The sequence below is a fragment of the Haliotis asinina genome, chromosome 6 (genome assembly GCF_037392515.1).
Source record: "Haliotis asinina isolate JCU_RB_2024 chromosome 6, JCU_Hal_asi_v2, whole genome shotgun sequence".
NCBI lineage: Eukaryota > Metazoa > Mollusca > Gastropoda > Lepetellida > Haliotidae > Haliotis > Haliotis asinina.
In genome coordinates this window covers 42,356,667-42,372,257 of record NC_090285.1, presented here as the reverse complement: position 1 = coordinate 42,372,257, position 15,591 = coordinate 42,356,667, and the positions used below count along the sequence as shown (strand labels likewise).

The following is a 15,591-nucleotide window of genomic DNA, read 5'->3' as shown; positions in this document are numbered from 1 at the left end:
ATGGGTTCCGCTTGAGGCAGTTATGTGATGTGAAACGTCAACTAGAACAAGACCGTGACACGCGGAAAGCACTATGTAAAAAATATAATAGAGCTTTCAATATCGTGGACGGGGCTGACACTACCCTTATGGCAACCAGCATGGGACTAGGGGCGGCAGGCGTTGGGTTGTTAGCTACCATCGTGGCCGCACCTATAGTGCTAGGTATTGAAATAACAGCTGGGGTGGCAGGGTTGGCAGGGTTGGCGCTTAAGTTAGTATCACGCAGACTTAATCGTAAGGCATTGAAACATGACGAGATCAGGGTTCTGGCCGAAGCAAAGCTGAACACAGTGAGTGAGCGAATTTCCACGGCACTCTCTGACAGTAAGATCTCAGAAGAGGAGTTTCGTTCAATCCTCTCTGAACTCAAAAAATATAACGGAATGAAACAAGATATTCGATCCAAGTCTCGTAAGTCTGCTATCAGCAAGGACGAGAAGAAAAAGTACATAGAACAGGGGATACAAAAAGCCCAGCAAGCCTTTATTATGAACACCAAAGAGATCGTAGGCGGTTCACGTTAAACTGTTTCATCGATATAAACGTGACATAGGCACAGACGTTAAGTAGTAGGGGGAACACGAGGGCGATAGTCGTAAGCGAGCCACCGATCCTATATGGTCAGTCAAAACTTACAACATAGATAAAGTGGATATGAAAGCCGACGAACCTAACTTGTACTACTTGAGGGATGGGCCGGGTAGGGGGTTTGTAAGAGAAGAATTATTGATCGTACCGTACGGCACAGTGTTACCTCCAACCAACACAAAGTAGGCATAGTAATTACCGCCAACATTTTTGTAGTAGGGGTAACAGTAGCAAGAGCTAATGACCCAACCAAAGCCTTATTTATTAAATAAGGCTTTGTAGAGACATTTCTTGAAAGTGGTCCAGAACTGTCATTCCCTATACTACTAGGGTGTCTCCTCCGACGTCCGCGCCTCTGTAGTATCACCCGGGCTGGCTGTCGGGGAGAGGCATTCGCTCTCCGTGCTCCGTTTGTAGCTGACGTGACTTTCTGCACTCAAACCTACCACTATGGCTGATGTTGCTGCTGCCCCCGCTGCTGTCAAGACTCCCAAGAAGAAAGCTGCTGCCAAGCCGAAGAAGGTTGCCGCACATCCCACCTATGTGGATATGATCAAGAAAGCTATTTCATCCTTGAAGGAGAGGGGTGGTTCTTCCCGACAGGCTATACTGAAATACATCCTGGCCAACTACAAAGTTGGTGACAACCAGGTCGCCATCAATGCTCGCGTCAAGGTTGCTTTGAAAAATGGAGTCAAGAATGGTGCACTGAAGCAATCAAAGGGAACTGGAGCTGCTGGGTCCTTCCGTCTTGGCGAGGTGAAGAAAGCCGAAAAACCCAAGAAGGCTAAGCCTGCTGCCAAGCCAAAGAAGGCTGCCAAATCTCCCAAGAAAGTCAAGAAGCCAGTTGCTGCCAAGAAGCCAAAGACAGCCGCTAAGAAGGCCGCCAAGTCACCAAAGAAGGTGAAAGCTGCAGCCAAGCCCAAGAAGGCAAAGACCCCTAAGAAGGCAGCTGCCAAACCCAAGAAGGTCAAGACCCCCAAGAAGAAGGCCACCAAGCCAAAGAAGGCCTAAGGTCTCTTTGTCTCGCCTTCGCTCCACATTTCTGTGGTCCAAAGGCCCTTTTCAGGGCCATCCAAATACCCCAAAAGAAAACTTGAAAACACTGATAACAAAACAATGCCATTTATTTCAGCAGCATAGAAATAACAAAGAATGCGTGTCAGCGATAGCAGGTATAGTGTGAATGATGGCTTAGACTGATCATAATTAAAAAATGAGCCTTAACCGTAAAGGTGAGGCAAAGAAACCGTTGCCCAAGGTAGGTGTCGGTAAAACCATATACATTGAGCAAAAGCATATACAGCATTGAGCAAAGAAGGATTTGATAAGTATGTTCCTACATTGATATGATAGTGGGCGTTCCAAACCCTACCCCATCTAATGGCCGGTGTGTCTTGTTTTGTTTCACTTAGATCCAGCCCCATCAAAATACATAACCCCACATACACATTACACCCAAGCCAGATACCCGACCCTAAAATAAACAAAGGAAAATAAACGCAAAGACTACAAAAGTTTAACATAAACAAAGCAAGATGTGAAGCAAAGAATGCAAATTGTATATGTATCATGTAAAGTGTTGATGATATCAGATATCGTCAATACAGATTTCCTTTTATGTGTGTACATGTAGCTCCACAAGCACGTTGACATCCACCGGGTGTTTTACCGACACACACCTCGCCTATGCAGGACTAGGGCGACAAGAGTTGTGCACCCTTGGTCGTGTGAGGCGTGTGCGTTTGACATTCGCCCCAATGCCTGCAACACTGCTGTTATGTGTCAAAGTAAAGGTACGGAAATACTGTCTAATACATGTAAAGTACGTCTGCGTGACCTAGCTACAACTGCAAACATAAAATAGCTGACTGATTCACCACCCAGCCGCATCGTCATGCCATGTGTGTTTAGAAAGCAGGGAATCACTGTGGGCTTGCTGTCACAGATTTGAAAGTAATTTTCCTACAGCAAACCAGTGAATCCTATAGCAGGCGTTCAATGCGATTTACCTTTTCCTTATTATCTCATCTGCATAGGCAAAGAGTTGTGCGCTGAGACCTGATACAAACAACATTGTGATGTGACATAAGCAGCCTTTAATATACGAAAGTAAGATCGTAAATGACATGTTTGTTTGTCGGAGTACAGTGACACTTTCATGTGGCGAATGAAACATACATGCCTTCAGAGTAGATGATGAGTAGTCGAGTGAACTGACGGGGGAAAATGGTGAGAAGTATAACTGAAAAGTCCTCGGTATGTAAGTGTGTAAGAACAAATCGTTCACAAGCATATTCAGGCATGCAGGAGTTTGCCCATTCAAAACGAAATAGAATGTATCATGACTTTCCGATGTCAATGATACACATGCACCTTGTGGTGGAAATACAAACAAATAAAAAAATATATACATGAAAAAGGAGAAAATGAAAATGTCTACTGCACCCGGTGTTCCCAGGCGGTCACCCATCCAAGTACTATCCGGGCCCGACGTTGCTTAACTTCGGTGATCGGACGAGAACCGGTGTTTTCAACGTGGTATGGCCGTAGACAACGCTCAAAGGCAAACTTTGGCTACATATACACACGGGGTAGTGGGGAAGGGACATTGCGATCAAACAGCATCCTCGCATTTTCAGTGGGTTTACACAATCATGTGTTTTCATGTTGGAGTGTTATCTTTACAGTATCTGGCAAGTATTTGGTACTTGTGATACATATGAACGCTGTTTCTGTGCGCATCTGCTGCGAGAAAGGACACACTACTTCGCCCGCCCCCTCGCCCCAAACATCCAGTTTTCGCCCGCCCAATAGAGATCGTGCATGCAGCCTATGTTGTTTTTCGAATAAAATTAATATGAAAACGATGACGGCCCATACTGTCGTGATGTCAGGCAAAAATAGTTAATCTGTGACGATCGACTGCTGGTATCGTTCTGTACAGCGTCTTGTATAATAGATGTCCATCTTACTCTACATACTGGGGTTCGCGCCCCGTTTGTGTGCCGAGATTCGCGTCTTGGAACACCGTTTCATTGAAAGAAACATCCTAGCTACTTACTTATGAGGCAAAAAGCAAATTTCAACAGTAAATGTAGTGCCCCAGATCATGTGTTCAGTAACAGTGTCGAATGTTTTCTCTCGCAAAATGGCGAACTTGTCAGATAAACGTGCTTCATTGCCTTTGTTTGGGTGCTTGTTTTAGCGTCTGAGAGGCAGTAATGAGTTATGTTGGGGTTTACCTTCATAGTTAGATATCTTGAGAAACGACATACAACATTTGAAATGATTGAATTTGAGTCTAAAGCCTCGAAATGTACTTTTGAAACGAACGATGTCTACATTTTTGCCTCGATGGCTTCACTGAAAATAGCCCGTGTGGCTTCACCATTCACCTGTGAGTGTTGTTATTGTAACAGACATGTAGCCAAATGATTTTTGCATCCAGTCATGAAGTTAAAATAGAAACTTTCCTCGATTAAGAAGTGATTATTCGGATACAAATGCACGAGAAAGCACACACGCTCCCGAGCTAGCAGCTAGCAGCCACAACATGCAGGGTGTCTCCTCCGACGTCCGCGCCTCTGTAGTATCACCCGGGCTGGCTGTCGGGGAGAGGCATTCGCTCTCCGTGCTCCGTTTGTAGCTGACGTGACTTTCTGCACTCAAACCTACCACTATGGCTGATGTTGCTGCTGCCCCCGCTGCTGTCAAGACTCCCAAGAAGAAAGCTGCTGCCAAGCCGAAGAAGGTTGCCGCACATCCCACCTATGTGGATATGATCAAGAAAGCTATTTCATCCTTGAAGGAGAGGGGTGGTTCTTCCCGACAGCTATACTGAAATACATCCTGGCCAACTACAAAGTTGGTGACAACCAGGTCGCCATCAATGCTCGCGTCAAGGTTGCTTTGAAAAATGGAGTCAAGAATGGTGCACTGAAGCAATCAAAGGGAACTGGAGCTGCTGGGTCCTTCCGTCTTGGCGAGGTGAAGAAAGCCGAAAAACCCAAGAAGGCTAAGCCTGCTGCCAAGCCAAAGAAGGCTGCCAAATCTCCCAAGAAAGTCAAGAAGCCAGTTGCTGCCAAGAAGCCAAAGACAGCCGCTAAGAAGGCCGCCAAGTCACCAAAGAAGGTGAAAGCTGCAGCCAAGCCCAAGAAGGCAAAGACCCCTAAGAAGGCAGCTGCCAAACCCAAGAAGGTCAAGACCCCCAAGAAGAAGGCCACCAAGCCAAAGAAGGCCTAAGGTCTCTTTGTCTCGCCTTCGCTCCACATTTCTGTGGTCCAAAGGCCCTTTTCAGGGCCATCCAAATACCCCAAAAGAAAACTTGAAAACACTGATAACAAAACAATGCCATTTATTTCAGCAGCATAGAAATAACAAAGAATGCGTGTCAGCGATAGCAGGTATAGTGTGAATGATGGCTTAGACTGATGATAATTAAAAAATGAGCCTTAACCGTAAAGGTGAGGCAAAGAAACCGTTGCCCAAGGAAGGTGTCGGTAAAACCATATACATTGAGCAAAAGCATATACAGCATTGAGCAAAGAAGGATTTGATAAGTATGTTCCTACATTGATATGATAGTGGGCGTTCCAAACCCTACCCCATCTAATGGCCGGTGTGTCTTGTTTTGTTTCACTTAGATCCAGCCCCATCAAAATACATAACCCCACATACACATTACACCCAAGCCAGATACCCGACCCTAAAATAAACAAAGGAAAATAAACGCAAAGACTACAAAAGTTTAACATAAACAAAGCAAGATGTGAAGCAAAGAATGCAAATTGTATATGTATCATGTAAAGTGTTGATGATATCAGATATCGTCAATACAGATTTCCTTTTATGTGTGTACATGTAGCTCCACAAGCACGTTGACATCCACCGGGTGTTTTACCGACACACACCTCGCCTATGCAGGACTAGGGCGACAAGAGTTGTGCACCCTTGGTCGTGTGAGGCGTGTGCGTTTGACATTCGCCCCAATGCCTGCAACACTGCTGTTATGTGTCAAAGTAAAGGTACGGAAATACTGTCTAATACATGTAAAGTACGTCTGCGTGACCTAGCTACAACTGCAAACATAAAATAGCTGACTGATTCACCACCCAGCCGCATCGTCATGCCATGTGTGTTTAGAAAGCAGGGAATCACTGTGGGCTTGCTGTCACAGATTTGAAAGTAATTTTCCTACAGCAAACCAGTGAATCCTATAGCAGGCGTTCAATGCGATTTACCTTTTCCTTATTATCTCATCTGCATAGGCAAAGAGTTGTGCGCTGAGACCTGATACAAACAACATTGTGATGTGACATAAGCAGCCTTTAATATACGAAAGTAAGATCGTAAATGACATGTTTGTTTGTCGGAGTACAGTGACACTTTCATGTGGCGAATGAAACATACATGCCTTCAGAGTAGATGATGAGTAGTCGAGTGAACTGACGGGGGAAAATGGTGAGAAGTATAACTGAAAAGTCCTCGGTATGTAAGTGTGTAAGAACAAATCGTTCACAAGCATATTCAGGCATGCAGGAGTTTGCCCATTCAAAACGAAATAGAATGTATCATGACTTTCCGATGTCAATGATACACATGCACCTTGTGGTGGAAATACAAACAAATAAAAAAAAATATACATAAAAAAGGAGAAAATGAAAATGTCTACTGCACCCGGTGTTCCCAGGCGGTCACCCATCCAAGTACTATCCGGGCCCGACGTTGCGTAACTTCGGTGATCGGACGAGAACCGGTGTTTTCAACGTGGTATGGCCGTAGACAACGCTCACCGGCAAACTTCGGCTACATATACACACGGGGTAGTGGGGAAGGGACATTGCGATCAAACAGCATCCTCGCATTTTCAGTGGGTTTACACAATCATGTGTTTTCATGTTGGAGTGTTATCTTTACAGTATCTGGCAAGTATTTGGTACTTGTGATACATATGAACGCTGTTTCTGTGCGCATCTGCTGCGAGAAAGGACACACTACTTCGCCCGCCCCCTCGCCCCAAACATCCAGTTTTCGCCCGCCCAATAGAGATCGTGCATGCAGCCTATGTTGTTTTTCGAATAAAATTAATATGAAAACGATGACGGCCCATACTGTCGTGATGTCAAGAAAGTCGGGTTAATCGTGGCAGGCAAAAATAGTTAATCTGTGACGATCGACTGCTGGTATCGTTCTGTACGGCGTCTTGTATAATAGATGTCCATCTTACTCTACATACTGGGGTTCGCGCCCCGTTTGTGTGCCGAGATTCGCGTCTTGGAACACCGTTTCATTGAAAGAAACATCCTAGCTACTTACTTATGAGGCAAAAAGCAAATTTCAACAGTAAATGTAGTGCCCCAGATCATGTGTTCAGTAACAGTGTCGAATGTTTTCTCTCGCAAAATGGCGAACTTGTCAGATAAACGTGCTTCATTGCCTTTGTTTGGGTGCTTGTTTTAGCGTCTGAGAGGCAGTAATGAGTTATGTTGGGGTTTACCTTCATAGTTAGATATCTTGAGAAACGACATACAACATTTGAAATGATTGAATTTGAGTCTAAAGCCTCGAAATGTACTTTTGAAACGAACGATGTCTACATTTTTGCCTCGATGGCTTCACTGAAAATAGCCCGTGTGGCTTCACTATTCACCTGTGAGTGTTGTTATTGTAACAGACATGTAGCCAAATGATTTTTGCATCCAGTCATGAAGTTAAAATAGAAACTTTCCTCGATTAAGAAGTGATTATTCGGATACAAATGCACGAGAAAGCACACACGCTCCCGAGCTAGCAGCTAGCAGCCACAACATGCAGGGTGTCTCCTCCGACGTCCGCGCCTCTGTAGTATCACCCGGGCTGGCTGTCGGGGAGAGGCATTCGCTCTCCGTGCTCCGTTTGTAGCTGACGTGACTTTCTGCACTCAAACCTACCACTATGGCTGATGTTGCTGCTGCCCCCGCTGCTGTCAAGACTCCCAAGAAGAAAGCTGCTGCCAAGCCGAAGAAGGTTGCCGCACATCCCACCTATGTGGATATGATCAAGAAAGCTATTTCATCCTTGAAGGAGAGGGGTGGTTCTTCCCGACAGGCTATACTGAAATACATCCTGGCCAACTACAAAGTTGGTGACAACCTGGTCGCCATCAATGCTCGCGTCAAGGTTGCTTTGAAAAATGGAGTCAAGAATGGTGCACTGAAGCAATCAAAGGGAACTGGAGCTGCTGGGTCCTTCCGTCTTGGCGAGGTGAAGAAAGCCGAAAAACCCAAGAAGGCTAAGCCTGCTACCAAGCCAAAGAAGGCTGCCAAATCTCCCAAGAAAGTCAAGAAGCCAGTTGCTGCCAAGAAGCCAAAGACAGCCGCTAAGAAGGCCGCCAAGTCACCAAAGAAGGTGAAAGCTGCAGCCAAGCCCAAGAAGGCAAAGACCCCTAAGAAGGCAGCTGCCAAACCCAAGTAGGTCAAGACCCCCAAGAAGAAGGCCACCAAGCCAAAGAAGGCCTAAGGTCTCTTTGTCTCGCCTTCGCTCCACATTTCTGTGGTCCAAAGGCCCTTTTCAGGGCCATCCAAATACCCCAAAAGAAAACTTGAAAACACTGATAACAAAACAATGCCATTTATTTCAGCAGCATAGAAATAACAAAGAATGCGTGTCAGCGATAGCAGGTATAGTGTGAATGATGGCTTAGACTGATGATAATTAAAAAATGAGCCTTAACCGTAAAGGTGAGGCAAAGAAACCGTTGCCCAAGGAAGGTGTCGGTAAAACCATATACATTGAGCAAAAGCATATACAGCATTGAGCAAAGAAGGATTTGATAAGTATGTTCCTACATTGATATGATAGTGGGCGTTCCAAACCCTACCCCATCTAATGGCCGGTGTGTCTTGTTTTGTTTCACTTAGATCCAGCCCCATCAAAATACATAACCCCACATACACATTACACCCAAGCCAGATACCCGACCCTAAAATAAACAAAGGAAAATAAACGCAAAGACTACAAAAGTTTAACATAAACAAAGCAAGATGTGAAGCAAAGAATGCAAATTGTATATGTATCATGTAAAGTGTTGATGATATCAGATATCGTCAATACAGATTTCCTTTTATGTGTGTACATGTAGCTCCACAAGCACGTTGACATCCACCGGGTGTTTTACCGACACACACCTCGCCTATGCAGGACTAGGGCGACAAGAGTTGTGCACCCTTGGTCGTGTGAGGCGTGTGCGTTTGACATTCGCCCCAATGCCTGCAACACTGCTGTTATGTGTCAAAGTAAAGGTACGGAAATACTGTCTAATACATGTAAAGTACGTCTGCGTGACCTAGCTACAACTGCAAACATAAAATAGCTGACTGATTCACCACCCAGCCGCATCGTCATGCCATGTGTGTTTAGAAAGCAGGGAATCACTGTGGGCTTGCTGTCACAGATTTGAAAGTAATTTTCCTACAGCAAACCAGTGAATCCTATAGCAGGCGTTCAATGCGATTTACCTTTTCCTTATTATCTCATCTGCATAGGCAAAGAGTTGTGCGCTGAGACCTGATACAAACAACATTGTGATGTGACATAAGCAGCCTTTAATATACGAAAGTAAGATCGTAAATGACATGTTTGATTGTCGGAGTACAGTGACACTTTCATGTGGCGAATGAAACATACATGCCTTCAGAGTAGATGATGAGTAGTCGAGGGAACTGACGGGGGAAAATGGTGAGAAGTATAACTGAAAAGTCCTCGGTATGTAAGTGTGTAAGAACAAATCGTTCACAAGCATATTCAGGCATGCAGGAGTTTGCCCATTCAAAACGAAATAGAATGTATCATGACTTTCCGATGTCAATGATACACATGCACCTTGTGGTGGAAATACAAACAAATAAAAAAAAATATACATGAAAAAGGAGAAAATGAAAATGTCTACTGCACCCGGTGTTCCCAGGCGGTCACCCATCCAAGTACTATCCGGGCCCGACGTTGCTTAACTTCGGTGATCGGACGAGAACCGGTGTTTTCAACGTGGTATGGCCGTAGACAACGCTCACCGGCAAACTTCGGCTACATATACACACGGGGTAGTGGGGAAGGGACATTGCGATCAAACAGCATCCTCGCATTTTCAGTGGGTTTACACAATCATGTGTTTTCATGTTGGAGTGTTATCTTTACAGTATCTGGCAAGTATTTGGTTCTTGTGATACATATGAACGTTGTTTCTGTGCGCATCTGCTGCGAGAAAGGACACACTACTTCGCCCGCCCCCTCGCCCCAAACATCCAGTTTTCGCCCGCCCAATAGAGATCGTGCATGCAGCCTATGTTGTTTTTCGAATAAAATTAATATGAAAACGATGACGGCCCATACTGTCGTGATGTCAAGAAAGTCGGGTTAATCGTGGCAGGCAAAAATAGTTAATCTGTGACGATCGACTGCTGGTATCGTTCTGTACGGCGTCTTGTATAATAGATGTCCATCTTACTCTACATACTGGGGTTCGCGCCCCGTTTGTGTGCCGAGATTCGCGTCTTGGAACACCGTTTCATTGAAAGAAACATCCTAGCTACTTACTTATGAGGCAAAAGCAAATTTCAACAGTAAATGTAGTGCCCCAGATCATGTGTTCAGTAACAGTGTCGAATGTTTTCTCTCGCAAAATGGCGAACTTGTCAGATAAACGTGCTTCATTGCCTTTGTTTGGGTGCTTGTTTTAGCGTCTGAGAGGCAGTAATGAGTTATGTTGGGGTTTACCTTCATAGTTAGATATCTTGAGAAACGACATACAACATTTGAAATGATTGAATTTGAGTCTAAAGCCTCGAAATGTACTTTTGAAACGAACGATGTCTACATTTTTGCCTCGATGGCTTCACTGAAAATAGCCCGTGTGGCTTCACCATTCACCTGTGAGTGTTGTTATTGTAACAGACATGTAGCCAAATGATTTTTGCATCCAGTCATGAAGTTAAAATAGAAACTTTCCTCGATTAAGAAGTGATTATTCGGATACAAATGCACGAGAAAGCACACACGCTCCCGAGCTAGCAGCTAGCAGCCACAACATGCAGGGTGTCTCCTCCGACGTCCGCGCCTCTGTAGTATCACCCGGGCTGGCTGTCGGGGAGAGGCATTCGCTCTCCGTGCTCCGTTTGTAGCTGACGTGACTTTCTGCACTCAAACCTACCACTATGGCTGATGTTGCTGCTGCCCCCGCTGCTGTCAAGACTCCCAAGAAGAAAGCTGCTGCCAAGCCGAAGAAGGTTGCCGCACATCCCACCTATGTGGATATGATCAAGAAAGCTATTTCATCCTTGAAGGAGAGGGGTGGTTCTTCCCGACAGGCTATACTGAAATACATCCTGGCCAACTACAAAGTTGGTGACAACCTGGTCGCCATCAATGCTCGCGTCAAGGTTGCTTTGAAAAATGGAGTCAAGAATGGTGCACTGAAGCAATCAAAGGGAACTGGAGCTGCTGGGTCCTTCCGTCTTGGCGAGGTGAAGAAAGCCGAAAAACCCAAGAAGGCTAAGCCTGCTACCAAGCCAAAGAAGGCTGCCAAATCTCCCAAGAAAGTCAAGAAGCCAGTTGCTGCCAAGAAGCCAAAGACAGCCGCTAAGAAGGCCGCCAAGTCACCAAAGAAGGTGAAAGCTGCAGCCAAGCCCAAGAAGGCAAAGACCCCTAAGAAGGCAGCTGCCAAACCCAAGAAGGTCAAGACCCCCAAGAAGAAGGCCACCAAGCCAAAGAAGGCCTAAGGTCTCTTTGTCTCGCCTTCGCTCCACATTTCTGTGGTCCAAAGGCCCTTTTCAGGGCCATCCAAATACCCCAAAAGAAAACTTGAAAACACTGATAACAAAACAATGCCATTTATTTCAGCAGCATAGAAATAACAAAGAATGCGTGTCAGCGATAGCAGGTATAGTGTGAATGATGGCTTAGACTGATCATAATTAAAAAATGAGCCTTAACCGTAAAGGTGAGGCAAAGAAACCGTTGCCCAAGGAAGGTGTCGGTAAAACCATATACATTGAGCAAAAGCATATACAGCATTGAGCAAAGAAGGATTTGATAAGTATGTTCCTACATTGATATGATAGTGGGCGTTCCAAACCCTACCCCATCTAATGGCCGGTGTGTCTTGTTTTGTTTCACTTAGATCCAGCCCCATCAAAATACATAACCCCACATACACATTACACCCAAGCCAGATACCCGACCCTAAAATAAACAAAGGAAAATAAACGCAAAGACTACAAAAGTTTAACATAAACAAAGCAAGATGTGAAGCAAAGAATGCAAATTGTATATGTATCATGTAAAGTGTTGATGATATCAGATATCGTCAATACAGATTTCCTTTTATGTGTGTACATGTAGCTCCACAAGCACGTTGACATCCACCGGGTGTTTTACCGACACACACCTCGCCTATGCAGGACTAGGGCGACAAGAGTTGTGCACCCTTGGTCGTGTGAGGCGTGTGCGTTTGACATTCGCCCCAATGCCTGCAACACTGCTGTTATGTGTCAAAGTAAAGGTACGGAAATACTGTCTAATACATGTAAAGTACGTCTGCGTGACCTAGCTAGAACTGCAAACATAAAATAGCTGACTGATTCACCACCCAGCCGCATCGTCATGCCACGTGTGTTTAGAAAGCAGGGAATCACTGTGGGCTTGCTGTCACAGATTTGAAAGTAATTTTCCTACAGCAAACCAGTGAATCCTATAGCAGGCGTTCAATGCGATTTACCTTTTCCTTATTATCTCATCTGCATAGGCAAAGAGTTGTGCGCTGAGACCTGATACAAACAACATTGTGATGTGACATAAGCAGCCTTTAATATACGAAAGTAAGATCGTAAATGACATGTTTGATTGTCGGAGTACAGTGACACTTTCATGTGGCGAATGAAACATACATGCCTTCAGAGTAGATGATGAGTAGTCGAGGGAACTGACGGGGGAAAATGGTGAGAAGTATAACTGAAAAGTCCTCGGTATGTAAGTGTGTAAGAACAAATCGTTCACAAGCATATTCAGGCATGCAGGAGTTTGCCCATTCAAAACGAAATAGAATGTATCATGACTTTCCGATGTCAATGATACACATGCACCTTGTGGTGGAAATACAAACAAATAAAAAAAAATATACATGAAAAAGGAGAAAATGAAAATGTCTACTGCACCCGGTGTTCCCAGGCGGTCACCCATCCAAGTACTATCCGGGCCCGACGTTGCTTAACTTCGGTGATCGGACGAGAACCGGTGTTTTCAACGTGGTATGGCCGTAGACAACGCTCACCGGCAAACTTCGGCTACATATACACACGGGGTAGTGGGGAAGGGACATTGCGATCAAACAGCATCCTCGCATTTTCAGTGGGTTTACACAATCATGTGTTTTCATGTTGGAGTGTTATCTTTACAGTATCTGGCAAGTATTTGGTTCTTGTGATACATATGAACGTTGTTTCTGTGCGCATCTGCTGCGAGAAAGGACACACTACTTCGCCCGCCCCCTCGCCCCAAACATCCAGTTTTCGCCCGCCCAATAGAGATCGTGCATGCAGCCTATGTTGTTTTTCGAATAAAATTAATATGAAAACGATGACGGCCCATACTGTCGTGATGTCAAGAAAGTCGGGTTAATCGTGGCAGGCAAAAATAGTTAATCTGTGACGATCGACTGCTGGTATCGTTCTGTACGGCGTCTTGTATAATAGATGTCCATCTTACTCTACATACTGGGGTTCGCGCCCCGTTTGTGTGCCGAGATTCGCGTCTTGGAACACCGTTTCATTGAAAGAAACATCCTAGCTACTTACTTATGAGGCAAAAGCAAATTTCAACAGTAAATGTAGTGCCCCAGATCATGTGTTCAGTAACAGTGTCGAATGTTTTCTCTCGCAAAATGGCGAACTTGTCAGATAAACGTGCTTCATTGCCTTTGTTTGGGTGCTTGTTTTAGCGTCTGAGAGGCAGTAATGAGTTATGTTGGGGTTTACCTTCATAGTTAGATATCTTGAGAAACGACATACAACATTTGAAATGATTGAATTTGAGTCTAAAGCCTCGAAATGTACTTTTGAAACGAACGATGTCTACATTTTTGCCTCGATGGCTTCACTGAAAATAGCCCGTGTGGCTTCACCATTCACCTGTGAGTGTTGTTATTGTAACAGACATGTAGCCAAATGATTTTTGCATCCAGTCATGAAGTTAAAATAGAAACTTTCCTCGATTAAGAAGTGATTATTCGGATACAAATGCACGAGAAAGCACACACGCTCCCGAGCTAGCAGCTAGCAGCCACAACATGCAGGGTGTCTCCTCCGACGTCCGCGCCTCTGTAGTATCACCCGGGCTGGCTGTCGGGGAGAGGCATTCGCTCTCCGTGCTCCGTTTGTAGCTGACGTGACTTTCTGCACTCAAACCTACCACTATGGCTGATGTTGCTGCTGCCCCCGCTGCTGTCAAGACTCCCAAGAAGAAAGCTGCTGCCAAGCCGAAGAAGGTTGCCGCACATCCCACCTATGTGGATATGATCAAGAAAGCTATTTCATCCTTGAAGGAGAGGGGTGGTTCTTCCCGACAGGCTATACTGAAATACATCCTGGCCAACTACAAAGTTGGTGACAACCTGGTCGCCATCAATGCTCGCGTCAAGGTTGCTTTGAAAAATGGAGTCAAGAATGGTGCACTGAAGCAATCAAAGGGAACTGGAGCTGCTGGGTCCTTCCGTCTTGGCGAGGTGAAGAAAGCCGAAAAACCCAAGAAGGCTAAGCCTGCTACCAAGCCAAAGAAGGCTGCCAAATCTCCCAAGAAAGTCAAGAAGCCAGTTGCTGCCAAGAAGCCAAAGACAGCCGCTAAGAAGGCCGCCAAGTCACCAAAGAAGGTGAAAGCTGCAGCCAAGCCCAAGAAGGCAAAGACCCCTAAGAAGGCAGCTGCCAAACCCAAGAAGGTCAAGACCCCCAAGAAGAAGGCCACCAAGCCAAAGAAGGCCTAAGGTCTCTTTGTCTCGCCTTCGCTCCACATTTCTGTGGTCCAAAGGCCCTTTTCAGGGCCATCCAAATACCCCAAAAGAAAACTTGAAAACACTGATAACAAAACAATGCCATTTATTTCAGCAGCATAGAAATAACAAAGAATGCGTGTCAGCGATAGCAGGTATAGTGTGAATGATGGCTTAGACTGATCATAATTAAAAAATGAGCCTTAACCGTAAAGGTGAGGCAAAGAAACCGTTGCCCAAGGAAGGTGTCGGTAAAACCATATACATTGAGCAAAAGCATATACAGCATTGAGCAAAGAAGGATTTGATAAGTATGTTCCTACATTGATATGATAGTGGGCGTTCCAAACCCTACCCCATCTAATGGCCGGTGTGTCTTGTTTTGTTTCACTTAGATCCAGCCCCATCAAAATACATAACCCCACATACACATTACACCCAAGCCAGATACCCGACCCTAAAATAAACAAAGGAAAATAAACGCAAAGACTACAAAAGTTTAACATAAACAAAGCAAGATGTGAAGCAAAGAATGCAAATTGTATATGTATCATGTAAAGTGTTGATGATATCAGATATCGTCAATACAGATTTCCTTTTATGTGTGTACATGTAGCTCCACAAGCACGTTGACATCCACCGGGTGTTTTACCGACACACACCTCGCCTATGCAGGACTAGGGCGACAAGAGTTGTGCACCCTTGGTCGTGTGAGGCGTGTGCGTTTGACATTCGCCCCAATGCCTGCAACACTGCTGTTATGTGTCAAAGTAAAGGTACGGAAATACTGTCTAATACATGTAAAGTACGTCTGCGTGACCTAGCTAGAACTGCAAACATAAAATAGCTGACTGATTCACCACCCAGCCGCATCGTCATGCCACGTGTGTTTAGAAAGCAGGGAATCACTGTGGGCTTGCTGTCACAGATTTGAAAGTAATTTTCCT

At 45.0% G+C, this 15,591-nt stretch overlaps 4 non-coding genes across 4 annotated transcripts; all 4 read right to left on the bottom strand.

The window, feature by feature from the left end:
- Positions 1 to 3,066: 3,066 nt before the first annotated feature.
- Positions 3,067 to 3,185, bottom strand: LOC137288360 (5S ribosomal RNA). The gene has a single exon (XR_010957135.1). It is a non-coding gene; the product is annotated as a 5S ribosomal RNA (ribosomal RNA).
- A 3,112-nt stretch (positions 3,186 to 6,297) lies between these two features.
- Positions 6,298 to 6,416, bottom strand: LOC137288322 (5S ribosomal RNA). The gene has a single exon (XR_010957100.1). It is a non-coding gene; the product is annotated as a 5S ribosomal RNA (ribosomal RNA).
- A 3,136-nt stretch (positions 6,417 to 9,552) lies between these two features.
- Positions 9,553 to 9,671, bottom strand: LOC137288350 (5S ribosomal RNA). Its single transcript, XR_010957125.1, has one exon. It is a non-coding gene; the product is annotated as a 5S ribosomal RNA (ribosomal RNA).
- A 3,135-nt stretch (positions 9,672 to 12,806) lies between these two features.
- On the bottom strand, positions 12,807 to 12,925 carry LOC137288338 (5S ribosomal RNA). Its single transcript, XR_010957115.1, has one exon. It is a non-coding gene; the product is annotated as a 5S ribosomal RNA (ribosomal RNA).
- Between the last annotated feature and the right edge of the window lie 2,666 nt (positions 12,926 to 15,591).